Raw genomic sequence first — 13537 nt, 5'->3', positions numbered from 1 at the left:
CTCTCCTCTAATCATTTCTACCTGTATTCATCCTGCTGCTTCAAGGAGGTCGGTTTTCAGCAAGTCGCACGCTTCCTGAATCGCAACAGGAATGATTAGCATGTGCCTGCCCTCTTCCAGTATGAAAATGGGGTTAAGAAGAATAGAGGAGCGGGGTGTGTGTGTGTTCACTCCATATGGAGGACAAAGATTTCAAAAATGCACAAACATTTCAGGGAGAAGAGATTTTTAAGCCTTCCCAGTGCAGAAGCTCTTTTCTGTTTCATTTATTTCTCTCCAGAATAAACCTGAAGTTCTCTGCACACCGAGGACATAAATGGCATAAATGTTGATGGAAGGGGAAGGATGTGAAGAAGGACGAGAGTCTGAAGAAGAAGAGAGGACTGCAGTAGTGAAACAGCAGAAGAAACTAGGTGATGGCTTCCAGGAAATTAAAAGGGGGCCTTATATCTGTTGATTTTGCTGTTAACGTGGTCAGATGGGATATTTGTTTGCTTTTTGATCCATTTTCTGATCGTTAACTAAGTGCTCTAGGACTGACATAAATGCTGAGGATGGGACAGAGGGAGGAACTCTACACCTGAGCTCCCATATTCAGGGTCAAGTCATCGGTCTACCCTAATAATAGTCTCCTGGTAGAAAACAATTCTGAAAACGAAAGACATAATAACAGAGGGGTACACAGTATACCATGTGGTATTTAAGAGACAGACTAAGGTTGAAAACAACATAAAATTTATATATTTCTTCACGACTTAGAAAAATGTACCTTTTATAAATTATGTTTAACATAATTTCTAGTGGCTATGCTTCCCTATAAACTAAAGCTGAGATTAATTCAATAGGATGGAGACACCAATATTTGGGAATTCATTATGTTCTTTGCAATAATTCAGTGAATCAGAAAAAATAGAATTTTGAAATAAAATCCAATTCCCTCATTTTACCGAAAATGAAAGTGAGGCTGTGGCGCTTTAAAATACGCCTTTTGAGGCTGAACACGGTGGCTCACTCCTGTAATCCCAGCACTCTGAGAGGCCTAGACAGGAGGATCATGTGAGCCCAAGAGTTCCAGACTGGCCTGAACAACATAGCACAACCTTGTCTCTATAAAAAAAAAAAAAAATTAAAAAATTAACCGGGCACGGTGGCACGCATCTATAGTTTCAGCTGCTCAGAGAGCTAAGGTGGGAGGATCACATGAGCCCAGGAGCTCAAGGCTGCAATGAGCCATGATCGCGCCACTGCACTCCAGCCTGGGTGACAGAACAAGACACTGTCTCTACAAAAAAATAAAAATAAAATAAAATGTGTCCTTCATAAGGCGACTTAAGGTAGGGGCAGAGCTGCCAGCAAAATTTCAGGGCTTCCAACTCACAGTCAAGGAGCCTTTATTGAGTTCAGTATATAGTAGAATCATTTATATGATCAGAGCGCTTCTTTTTTTTAGTATTTATCTTAGGAGTTGTTTCTTTTAAAATTTCCTATTGGTTCTGATGCATATATTTCTGGTTTTTTGCAGATCATTTTTCTCTTATAAAAATTCTGTAAACACAGCCATTCTTTCTGTATTTGTAATTTGAGGACCGACTAGAGTTATTCCTGAGGGGGCTATGTTCCTGAGAGAACGAAATTATTGTTTTTGAAACTCTAGAGAGAACTGCTCTGGCAAAAGAGATGCATCTTTTCATCGACAGTCATTTTGAGGAAAGATCTCATGATCACTCTGGACTGTACAACCCACAAGCAGGCTCCAAGGATACCTGCAGGAGCCCCAGAAGTCCGGATTGATCACACAGGCACAAAAGACCCTATCAACTTGTTTATCAACTTGCAGTTCTAATTTCCTGACAGTAAAACACCAGTAAAAAGAATCTCCTCCCTCAACATTGTAGAGAATGCAAAGAAATACACAGTCGCTGTAGACCTGTGAGCTTTTGCCAAGTTTGGTTTTTATTATTATACATATGAAGAGAATCCTCTTCGCCAAAATCTATAAAGGGGCTGGTTAACTCGGCTCTGTAGTAATTGTTTCATATTAAATCAGTCCAAAATTTTAGGGCCTGTTTCTCAGGAACCCTTTATCTAGCATCAGGTATGTATCTAAACAGTATAGTATCTGTTAATTTTGAAGTTCTATAAAAAAAAGAAAATGTGCATTTTCGCACGTCTTAGTAGAAGCTCTTTACAGTTTATATAATCTAATGTTGATAGAGTAAATTTTTTTTTATTCTTTCACGAAATCAAAAATGTGCTCAAAATAAAAGTTTCAACTTTTAGAGGTATCATTTTTTAGATTAGATTGCTTATATGGTTTGATGCTTTCTTAGAAGGTTGAATGATTCTAAAATGCTTTTAAGGAAAACATCAAGAATAAAAAGAATTACTTAAAACCAGGTCAAATACAAAAAGATTCTCAGAGATCTCAAGCCTTGCAGTATCATTTCAAGATTTATTTTGAAAATAAGATTGCATTTTGTTCACCATTCTTCCCCTGCCAAAAGACACAGAACCTCCTTGTGAAGCTGTGTTTAGGATCCATACCATAATATCATCTTTTCCAGGAAACTGAATCGTAAACAGGTCTATAGGGTGATCCTAGGAATGAAATCCCAAAATTCCGCAGGATGGGATTAAGGTCTGTATTTTCAACCTGAGAAATTCAGGCTGCTTCTCCTTCAGCAACCTCCTCCTCTTCTCCACCCCAGCTCCCCCCAGCCTCCCTGAATCCCCAGGGAGCTGAGGCCTGTCCTTCCTAACACAAACTTTCTTTCTTCTGGAAGTGTTGGAAAAATCTCAGAGAGAATCACTTTCTCCCCCATCCTGTAAATTTACTCAGTAGAGAAGCACTGTGCACATTTTGTGAGGAGGGTCCCGCCATTGGAGAGAAACGGTGAAAGCAACGACAAGACTGTACAAGCACACACACAGCCTCTTCGCCTCACACTCCACAGCTATTTCTCATGCACTCTGGCCTTAACTTTGCTGACCTTGCCACCACAGGTTTTTATATCACTAAATAACAGGGCACGAGGCTGCCATGGTGGACAATCTGCCTGCACTTGCCCCTCCACATCACCAAAGCTCCTTAGATCCCATTCATCAAATATTTGCTTTTACACTTAAACACACAATTTATGAAACACAAATTTCTGGTTCACCTAACCTTTGCATGACGGGAGTTTTGAAAAACCAGTAAATTTTCCTACTGACATTCCTCAAGTTAACACGCTTTCCTGGTCCTGTAGGCAGTGCAAGTTATCTGCTGCCCTCTTTTGAATTTTAGGGCACACTGCACTCCTAAATAGGGCCTATTGCCTGAAGACAGCCTCTTTTCCCTGTCTAGGGGCTGATTCAACCTTCTGGCTAATCCAGAGCCTGTTGGAACAGCACTTTAACTCCCCTTTTGAGTACTACTTTCTCTGCTGGTGTTCTTCCAAAGCAAAAGCAAAACCCATTTTATGAAGCAGCAAAAGAAGTATAAAGCGTGCTATTGTTCTTTTCTTTTTTCCCAGCTTACTGAGGTAAAATTGACAAATAAAAATTGCATATATTTAAGGTATACAACCTGATGTTTTCACATATGTATACATTGTAAAATGATCATCACAATCAAGCTAATTAACAAATCCAGTACTTGATATCATTACCATTTGTGTGTGTATGTGTGTGCTGAGAACACTTACGATCTACCCTCTTATCAAATTTGAAGCACACAATACAATATCATTAACTATTGTCACCATGTTATACATTGGATTTCCAGAACTTATTCATCTCGCGTAACTGAAACTTTGTACCTGTCGACCAACATCTCCTTATTCCCCCAGCCCCTCCCCACAACTGCCCTTCTAAACCTGCTCTGATGAGTTTTACCTTTTTACATTCCATATATAAGTGAGGTTATACAGTTTTCTGTTTCGGTTTATTTCACTTAACATAACATCCTCCAGGTTCATCCATGTTGTCACACATAGGAGGATTTCCTTCTTTTTTAAAGGTTGAATAATATTCCAGTTTGCATATTTACACTACATTTTCTTTATCTATTCATCCATTGACAGACATTTAGGTCGTTTCCATATCTTGGCTATTGTGAATAATGTCATTTCTTATCCAGCCACCCACTATGGGCTTATCTATTATTTCCCCTAAAGTGCCTGCATGTAGTTCTGTTGATAAAGATACTGAAAGGAAGAAGTATGCCAGAATACAATTTGCAAGCCTGTCCAGCTGAAGATAGCCTCCTTCCCAGACAGTAGAGAGGCTGAGGTTCCCACAGGAGACACAGGGACATAGGCATAGGAGTCACAGGGACATAGGCAGCACTTCTAGGAAGTTAAACCTGCTGGGCTGGGCATGGCTCATTAACCCAGGTTTTGTGCAGACCTCCCCAGCAACTGCTCTCTGCTGCAATGGGACCATTCTCCAGTAACCATTGGTACCATGGCCCCTTCCTCAACCCGTCCCTAATAACATCTCCCTGTGCTACCCTGACGTCCCTGGGTCATCAACTCTCCAGTTTCCTAGTACATACCAAATACAAGAAAGAACAGATGAGAGCATGCCCCTAAAAATAAAAAGAAAGAAACTATTGCCATCTTTTCCTCAAAATCATAGGAGTGTTTTTGGAGGACAAGAATATGGCAACAATATAGTCCTGGGAAAAAATATGGCATGACTGAGTCTAAGAATGTCTTATCAGAAAGTTGATTTCTATCTATTTTTCTATGGCAATCTCTTTGTCTATCTGTCTCTCACAGGCATCTTTGAGCTCCCCCGACTCCCTGTAGCCTTTTCAGCTTGATCATAAAACATCATTCCCCTTTGACTTGTCTCTTTGCCATAGCAGTCTCATATTGCAAATGGCCATTACCTGGTCAATGAGAAGGAGTGATCTCACTGCAGCTCCAAATAGGGGAAAAAATGAATGGCACGGTCCTTCTCCCAGCAAAAGAAATGCTGAAATTGTCTAATGGTCCAATCAGGCCACTAGAAGATTAAAATGCACCAAAAAAAAAAAAAAATACAGACGTATTCCCAAACCAGTGGGCAAATGTCCCTCTGTACACAACGGCCAGCTTCCTGGGTGACAACCTGTGCAATCGAACAATGCCCTGCGCATAGAAGGGCTCGCACTTAGTTTAATGTTCTGCTGTCACCGTCTTGAAATTCTTAATAATTTTATTTAACAAGGGGCCTGCTTTTTCATTTTGCATAAGCCTCAGATTATGTAGCTGGTCCTGCACAGCACTGAGGGATAGCTCAGGCCTGAGGCATCCGACTGCAATGGTGGGTTTTTAACTGTTTATTTATTTGCGGGGTGGAATGGCATGTGGTTTGCGTGGTACCTGTTTCGGTTCTCTTAGCTACAATGCCTGCTCGTTGGGGCAATGCTGCATGGCTGACTGGCAGTTACAGTCCCAGGGACTACAGGTTTGGTCAATTATAGAAAGTGAAAGTTTCCATGGAGAACTCTGTGATGCGCCTGGAAGGAATCATCATGGCAGGTAGAAAGGTGCTGAGAAATTCTGCACCGAGGAGATAGTTCAGTAAAAAGATAGGTTCATAAGCAACTCCCAGGAGTAATCTTGCCGTGTCTAGAAGGAAGAGAAAAGAAAAGCCATTTCTTCCAGATTCCTCCTTTTCAGTTGAAGCCACAAGGCCTCTAGTGCACACTCAGCCGCTGTTCTTTATGTTTCCTGCTTTTACTCTGAATTCTTCCTGAGGTTTTGCAGAGAAACACTACATCAACACAATTTATTTTATTACGATGCCGCGTCATATCACATATCTCCTGTTCACATTAGGTTGACATGGTGCTGCGTTTGTGGATGAGCATATATGGATACATATTATCACAATCACTACAGAATAGCATTTATTGAGTGACCACTACACTATTAGATGCTGCAAACTGACATGTGAGAGCACAAATAACAACTTAATAACAGAAAAAAATGACACTCCTTCTATTTAATCCAACTTGCAGAAAAACAAAGCAAAATAACTACTCCATATTTCCTCTCCATGCCGGCTGTACGGTGGTGAGAAAGACCTCTAAAATGCATAAAGCTCTTATCTTCGTTTATTCCCCAAAGAATAATAGATCAGTCAGAGCTCTGATGCTGTTTTAATAATGTACAATTTACAATTCATTGGTTACCAAGCACTCACAGTATAATTAATTTTGCAGACCTGTTCAGCAAATCCACATGGTTTTGTACAATATAGGGAGGAGGAGTGGTGGCAGTGGTGCCAGGAGGAGGGGGGCAGGAGTGGGGAAGGATGAAGGAGAAAACCATCTTCTCTCCTTTTTCATATTGACGTAGCCGAGTCCTGTACCAGCTGGGCAGATTGGCAGATAACTGCCATGGCTGAATGAGAGACTCAGTCTGAGGTACAAATATCTCCCCACTGAAAAGTTTACACCAGTGAAAACTGTGATCCTGAGGGTACCCTGTTCAGTCTCATGGGGAGATCACACTAAGGAAGCCTGCTGACCAAACCACAGAGCTACGTTAATCATCTCTCTTCCAGAAAGGAAGTGATCCCCTCGCAGACTGGAGCTGAGCCACGGACTGCAACGCTCTTTAAGAGTCTGGCAGCTCTAGGGATCAGCTAGTTTTCTCAAAGGTGACGTTCTTTCTTTCTTTCTTTCCACATCTCCTCATTTATCAGCATGTCTCTTATGTTCTCCTCTTTCTATTATTGACTGTCTTTGCTTCATCAAAGTTTCTAATTCCCCTACATACAGCCCACAATGGCCTCCCGCCCCAGCTCTGCCCCAAGCAGTCCCCTTCCCATCATCTGAATAGATTTCCAAGAGAAAATCTGATTGGCACAGCTTGTCTTTTGTGAACAGATTTATAGGTGTTGTTCAGCCTGAGAGTTTCTGCCCTTCTCTAGGGTACCCACTTCTATCCCCATTAGCAGTGAAATGGACAGTGTGGGGTCACAGGATACAAAACAGGGGCCCGGGACTGCTCCTCCATCAGTAACTCTGGGCAAGGCAGGTTCTGCCGAGACAGAGTCTGTCTAGGCACATGCCACAAAGGGGCCAGGTGCACCTCAGACCCAAGTCTGTCCTTCAGGCGGCAGGGCCATGCTCTTGAGGCAGGCCCACAAAAGGCCTAGAAGGAGGCAGAAAACTGCCTGCAATTTCCCCTGGATTTTCAGTGTATGTTTCCAAGTTTTTCTTGTTTTACCAGCTCCTAGACTCCTGCTAACCCTCTTTGAGAATCATCCTCAACATACACACCTACACATACACATGCACCCATGGGCACACACACGCATAGGCACCCAGACACACACACACATTGGGACTTGGCATCTCCTACTCTCAATCAGTCCCTGACCTCTGTCTAGCTTTGAATCTGCTCACGCTTTTCTTTCTATGGGGCTCTGGTACCTGTTCTATGTCCTCCCCAGCATCTGACTTCAGTCAAAATTGTTTTTTGCTGTGACTCTCTTGTCACATCAAGTGCCTTGAAGGGACTCCCATTTTCTAAACCACAGAGTCTATGACAGATGGACAAACACGTGTTACTGTCAGGGCATGCTGGGTCACAGATGATACGGAGCTGATGTCTATCAACTGTCCCTTGTCAGTTTGCTCAACAGCATTTGGAGTATGATGTTCAGCCAACTTCTGTCAGAGTTACGAGGGCCTTCCTGTTGCTGCCTGTCACCCAAACACCTCAAATTCTTAGAGTTTGCTTTGGTTTATGGCCAAAACATAGTCTCCAACCAAAATAAACTTAATTTAGGATTCACTCGATCCTTCTTAGTATTTTCATATTCATCCCACTCTATCTTTTTGTGAAATTCTTTTCCCTTTGATCATTTTTTCATGTCCGACCTAATTTCTCCCTTCAGTCTTCAGGATCTCCTGATAATCATTTATTCCATGGCAACTCCCTCATCTACTCATCTGGCCCAGCAGGGTACAGTTTATTTTATTCCTTAAGAAGATTGCCTTCAATGCTGCACAGTCACATCTGACTTTTTTTTTTTTTTTTTTTGAGGCAACTGTCATGGACATCCTAAGTGCCCCTGAAATAGAAGACCCTGATTTCACTGGGAATCAGATAAATGTGATCCCTTAGGGGAAGATGGGATCTTTTCTTACAGCAACCAAGCATCACAGATAGCTTTATATGTGGGCAGATGGGGACCCTGGTGCAAATTTATAAAGTGCTGGGATGACTCATTGATTTTCAAAAGATCTTTCTGCCTATCTCCTAACTAAATGGTTTCCTATCACATGGGGAGGTTTAAAAATTATGGATGCCAGACACCCACGGGGATTAATAAGTCAGAATGTCTGGAATTGGGGTCCAGACATGAGTATGTGTTTTAATTCCCTAGGTGGTTCTAATGTGTACCGTTGTTGAGAACTCTTCCTTAGTTCAGTGGTTTATAAACTTGGCTGCACATTGGAATCACCAGGGAGTTTTAAACAATACACATGCCTGGATCTCATCCCTGGAGATTTTGACTTAATTAGTCTGGGTGTTGGCCTGGCCACTGAGAGTTTCAAAGCTCCCCAGGGGGTTCTAGTATGCGGCCAAGATTGAGAACCAGTGCCTTAATGAACACCTGAAACTTCAACATTGGGCTATCTAGGTAGCCTGTATTTTTACTTGCTAACCTTGGCCAATCCTATCCACAAAGTTTCCAGAGAGCAGGTTGTGGGAGGGGAGCCTAGAAAAGGCAGAGACATGGAGACCCAGCGGGGAGGGCATGAGGAAGACCACCATGAAAAGACCACAAAGCAAAGAATGGTTATGCCAAACACAAAATTATTTTTGGCTTATTGAACTCATCTAAGTATGAATTCTGCCACATCCTAGAAGCAATCAACAGAATCTCCTCTCCCAACAGTTTAGATGGCAGAGGGCATTGTTGGCTAGAATCCCATAAGACTCCACTGAGACCATCGCCAGCAGCAGACAGCTTCAGTTTAGAATCTTATACCTGCTCCAGCAACAACTAGGTAGAGGTGTAATCCATGGCTAATTTACTAACATTCTAAGTTTTTAAACCTAGAATTTGCTATGTTTAGAATTGTAAATTTGTGAACATTCTAAATATGGAATTTAACTTAATTGCAAAAGGGAATTCAATTTTACTCAAAGGCCTCAAAATATCTGGTTTTGACTTAATGGTGATGGTAACCTGCTTCCAGAGAGGCAGGAAAAAAAAAAAAAAAACAAACCTTCAAAATTGGGGAGAGACAGGAGATAGGAAAATAAATATGATAAAGCTTCCCTAAATCCCCAGTAAACCTATTTTAAGGCCTTGTATTCTTTTGTACCTTTCCTCCCATCCTCCACATTAATTCACCTGTTATTTTTTCAAGGACATTTTACATTTCACTTTTCCTTTGTCTTCTACATCTGAAGATACCCAGAAAATTTCCTCTCACCCAGTTTCCAAAATTTTTCCAAACCAAATGCACTTACACCTGGTAATGTGTAATGCCAGTATGCCTAGGAGAACTGGGTCTCTGTCCAGAAATCCTTCCGTGGACTCCTGAGATGCAATACACATCAACCTATCAGGTTACCAGGGTCTGGAAAAACAAATGTACTTAAGAACATTGTTTCTGTCCCACTTAAAATGATATTGAGATGGTTCAGTCTGACTGAGCCTGAAGTCAATACTCCAGAAAAGTATGGGGATATTTCTCTCACAGATTACCTGGGTACACACCCGGTTCCCCCTCAGGTTCTCCCTGGTTCATTTCCCTAAAGTTCTCTCATCATCATCTCACTGCCCCGTCCAGTCACTCCAGGAGTGACCCTTCCCCAGACATCTTTGATATCATTCAACCCTGGGTCTGAGACACCCGCCACCCTGCAAGCCCTTTGTTTAAAATGGAAATGGTATTGTCTTTCCAAAGATCATCTAAAAAAGAATTTCAGGAAAAAACTCTTTGAATTCCAGCAAAAGTAAAGAGAGTATAACTCTTCTGCAGCTGGGCAAAACCATTTAAGTGTTGAAAATAAGAGACATTCTTCCTCCTTTTTGCCCTGGGCATGCCACACCTCTCCCTCACACAGTCACATCTCAAGGCTGTAACTCAGCAGATACGAGAAGTCAGTTTGCAATGACAACATCAGGTACCATGGCTGTTCAGTTTATCCATCTCCCCAGACCAACTTTTTACAAGATCTCTTTCCATCTCTCCCTCTGCATAAAATTAAAACCACTGGAACTCAGAGGAGCCAAGCTAACCACCAGGAAGCACACACTTGGACAAGTAAGGAGCTGCCAATCATTTTAAGACCTGTTGGGCAAGCTTATCAGGTTCCCGATTCCTCCAGTATAAAATGCCTGGCGGTTTCAATGATCGAGATAAGCACAGCTGTAATCTACCATGATCCAGAGCTTATTCACAGATCACAGCTGTGTAATTTCAGGTAACATGCTTCCCTTGTTTGGATTTGTTTAACATTGTTAAATATATAGTCAGACCATCTGCACAGTATTTTTTTTAAATTGGAAATTACAACCATAACTTCCTTTTTATATATCAATAAACTAAACAGCAAAATTTCAAAGGGATCCTTCTGCACCAAGCAGTGAAGCAGAATGCCTGTCCCACGCCACACCACTGCCTAATTGCACACTAATTGGACAAACGTGATTAAATATTTCAAGATCTTTACTAATTGCCTCTATTTTAGCTTTAAAATTTGCTTGCCACCAACAAATTTAATGACACTGGTGTCTAGTCATCAGCAAAAAGCCCAAGAGTTGCTCTTTAAAATGTACCTAGTCAGAATATTTACTGATTGTGCATTGTTTCCAATGTAGCTTAATTAGAAATCCAATCAGTTCGCTAAGTCTAATTATACTTGATTTGTAGATTCAGACTATGATACATAATGAAGCCAAGCAGCTAACAGTAAACGTGCCTGAAATGTAACAATAAGAGAAATATTTTTTAATGTACGTCTTGTCACTTTAGAAAATCAAGTAGTACACACGATCTTTCACGATGGGGATTTTGGAGGTTTGAGCTTTGCAAAGTTTCCATGAACCAGATTCCAGTTCCACTGGGAAGAGCTGCTTTGAAAGATGATGACCAGAAAATATTTCTATGTCTCCATATTAAAGATTAAAAAGAAAAAAGAAACAATTGCTTTCTTCACATTGACACTGTGGGAAACTTTTGTGGCATGATTTCACAGAAGTTGCTTTGATGAAACTGATATGGTTAAAATAGATACATCTTATTTTAAAAATTATCCTCCCAGAAATTTGATTTAGCTATCTCAGAAAATGCCTTATCCGATGCCTGAAAACCACAATGCTTATATAAGCAAGTATTCGAATATGTGTGGGCATAAGTGTGTACATACACAATATTTTACAAGAGGAAACATTTCTACACATATTATTATATGTCTGCAATAATTTGCAACCAACTGTTGCTTTGTGAAGACAGGCTAGGTGAAGTGGAGAAAGGCAAGAAAATTTTATTATTTTTAATGCAGATTAAAATAACAATCACCATTGTCTTGGTCATCCAAATAGTTTGAGACAAAGCAGTATTGAGAGAGCCCTAAATACCCCTCACTCTATGACCCAGAATTCAAATATCTCCCTGTTGGCGTTCACCACACAGACATGGTGTAATCACCAAATGGGTTTGATGCTGAAAACTGGCCATCTCACCTCACCTTGCAATTGTCATCTGCCAAAGAAGGCAATATTTGGGAACTGTGAGGATGCTGGTGATAATGCTGGTTCAAAACACATCTCCAGAGTCAAGTTCATTTCATTTTCATTTTAAACGCAGTGGGAGAAATCAATAGGTGAGTCAGAATGGTTATAAAGGAAATGTAATTTCTAAGCTTTCGGGATTATAATATAAACATAATAGAGGATGACTCAAAACAACCTGAAACTCTAAATTAATTACTGTTGACTGTTCAACAATAGGCTATTACTTTAGCATATTTATCTTTCTTTCAATGGAAAACTTATCATTTTCTAACAACATAACCTAACAGAAACATTGAAATATTCTTGGCTGAGAAAGTCTGTAAAAGTGCAAAATCTGAGCAGTTGTAATTTTTGCATTAAAACCCAGCCATTTACATGTACATTCTGTCGTTGCTTTTAAAAGCTTTGCAGGCCAGGCATGATGGCTCACGCCTGTAATCCCAGCACTTTGGGAGGGTGAGGCAGGTGGATCACTTGAGGTCAGGAGTTCAAGACCAGCCTGCCCAACATGATGAAACCCTGTCTCTACTAAAAATACAAAAATTAGCCAGGCATGGTTGTGCATGCCTCTAATCCCAGCTTCTCAGGAGGCTGAGGTGGGAGAAGCGCTTGAATCTGGGAAGTGGAGGTTGCAGTGAGCAAGATTGCACCACTGCACTCCAGGATGGGCAACACAGCAAGACTCTGTCTCAAAATAAATAAAATAAAATATAAAAGCTTTGCAATAAAATTGCTCCATTGTGTGTGTACATATGTGCACACACACATACGTCCACACAGACACCCATATGCAAAATTTTTAAAGAATCATGGATGAATTCCTAATTTTTCTTTTTCCTTTTTTTTTTCAAAAGCACTTCATAGCATGTACTGAACCTGGAGAGTTTTCTTTTGCTTTCAGTTCTTTGCCTTCTGACATGGGTCCAAATCAACGTAGCCTCTAGCCAGGACCTTTGTTTCTACTGTGCCCTGTGTACTTCTTACTTTTCCCCTGTACTCTGGTATAAGGCTTTACTGATTAATTTCTCAGCATTTAAGCAAAATGCTAAAAACAGAGTTTGTTGGTTGGTTTTTCAATCAGAATTCATCACACTGACCTTTGGGTTAACAGAGAAAGTCCTCACTGGCCTCATTTGAGTGTAACACTATAGAAAGTCTCTTCTTGACCTTCCTTGCCAAAGACGGATTGCTTTGGGAATATTGCCACCTGGATTTTCCAGCACAGAGAGGTATGGGGGCAGGGACAAGGCCCAAATCTTATTGTTTCTCTAGGCTGAAGCGGGCAGGTCTTACAACCTTCCTTAATTGATTGAGGTGAGAGAAAAGAAGATGTAAATACAAAATCTAGACTACTTCAGATCAGCTGTTCAAAAGCAAAAGTTGGCAACCATATTACCCATTTAAAAGGCATGGTTTTTGTGTGTAATTGTCATGAACTGAAACAAAATAATTTTTTAAATGTTGCAAAAAATAATAATATAGGAAAGCATATCTTCACAAATTCCTAGGAGATGAGGTAAGAAAAGAACCTCCTGGTGCAGTCTTCTCACTTCTAAATGTCAGAGAATTTCTAAAGGACTGTTTTTTCCCCTTTTTTCCTCACAGCTTAGTTTTATCTTTTCCTCTTCTTATTAATAAGGCCTGGCCCCTCGTTAACATGCAGCCGGAACCTAATGAGCCTTGCAGACTCCTGTAATTTCTTCACTGTTGAAAATGCCTGACACTAATCTATGCCATTTATACTAATAAGAGGTGGATCAGCTGATATTTGGTGCAATGAAAATATGCTAAATAT

Source organism: Macaca mulatta, chromosome 4 (genome assembly GCF_049350105.2).
Source record: "Macaca mulatta isolate MMU2019108-1 chromosome 4, T2T-MMU8v2.0, whole genome shotgun sequence".
Taxonomy (NCBI): Eukaryota; Metazoa; Chordata; class Mammalia; order Primates; family Cercopithecidae; genus Macaca; species Macaca mulatta.
The sequence above is the reverse complement of the archived record's forward strand: the minus strand, read 5'-3'. Positions refer to the sequence as shown.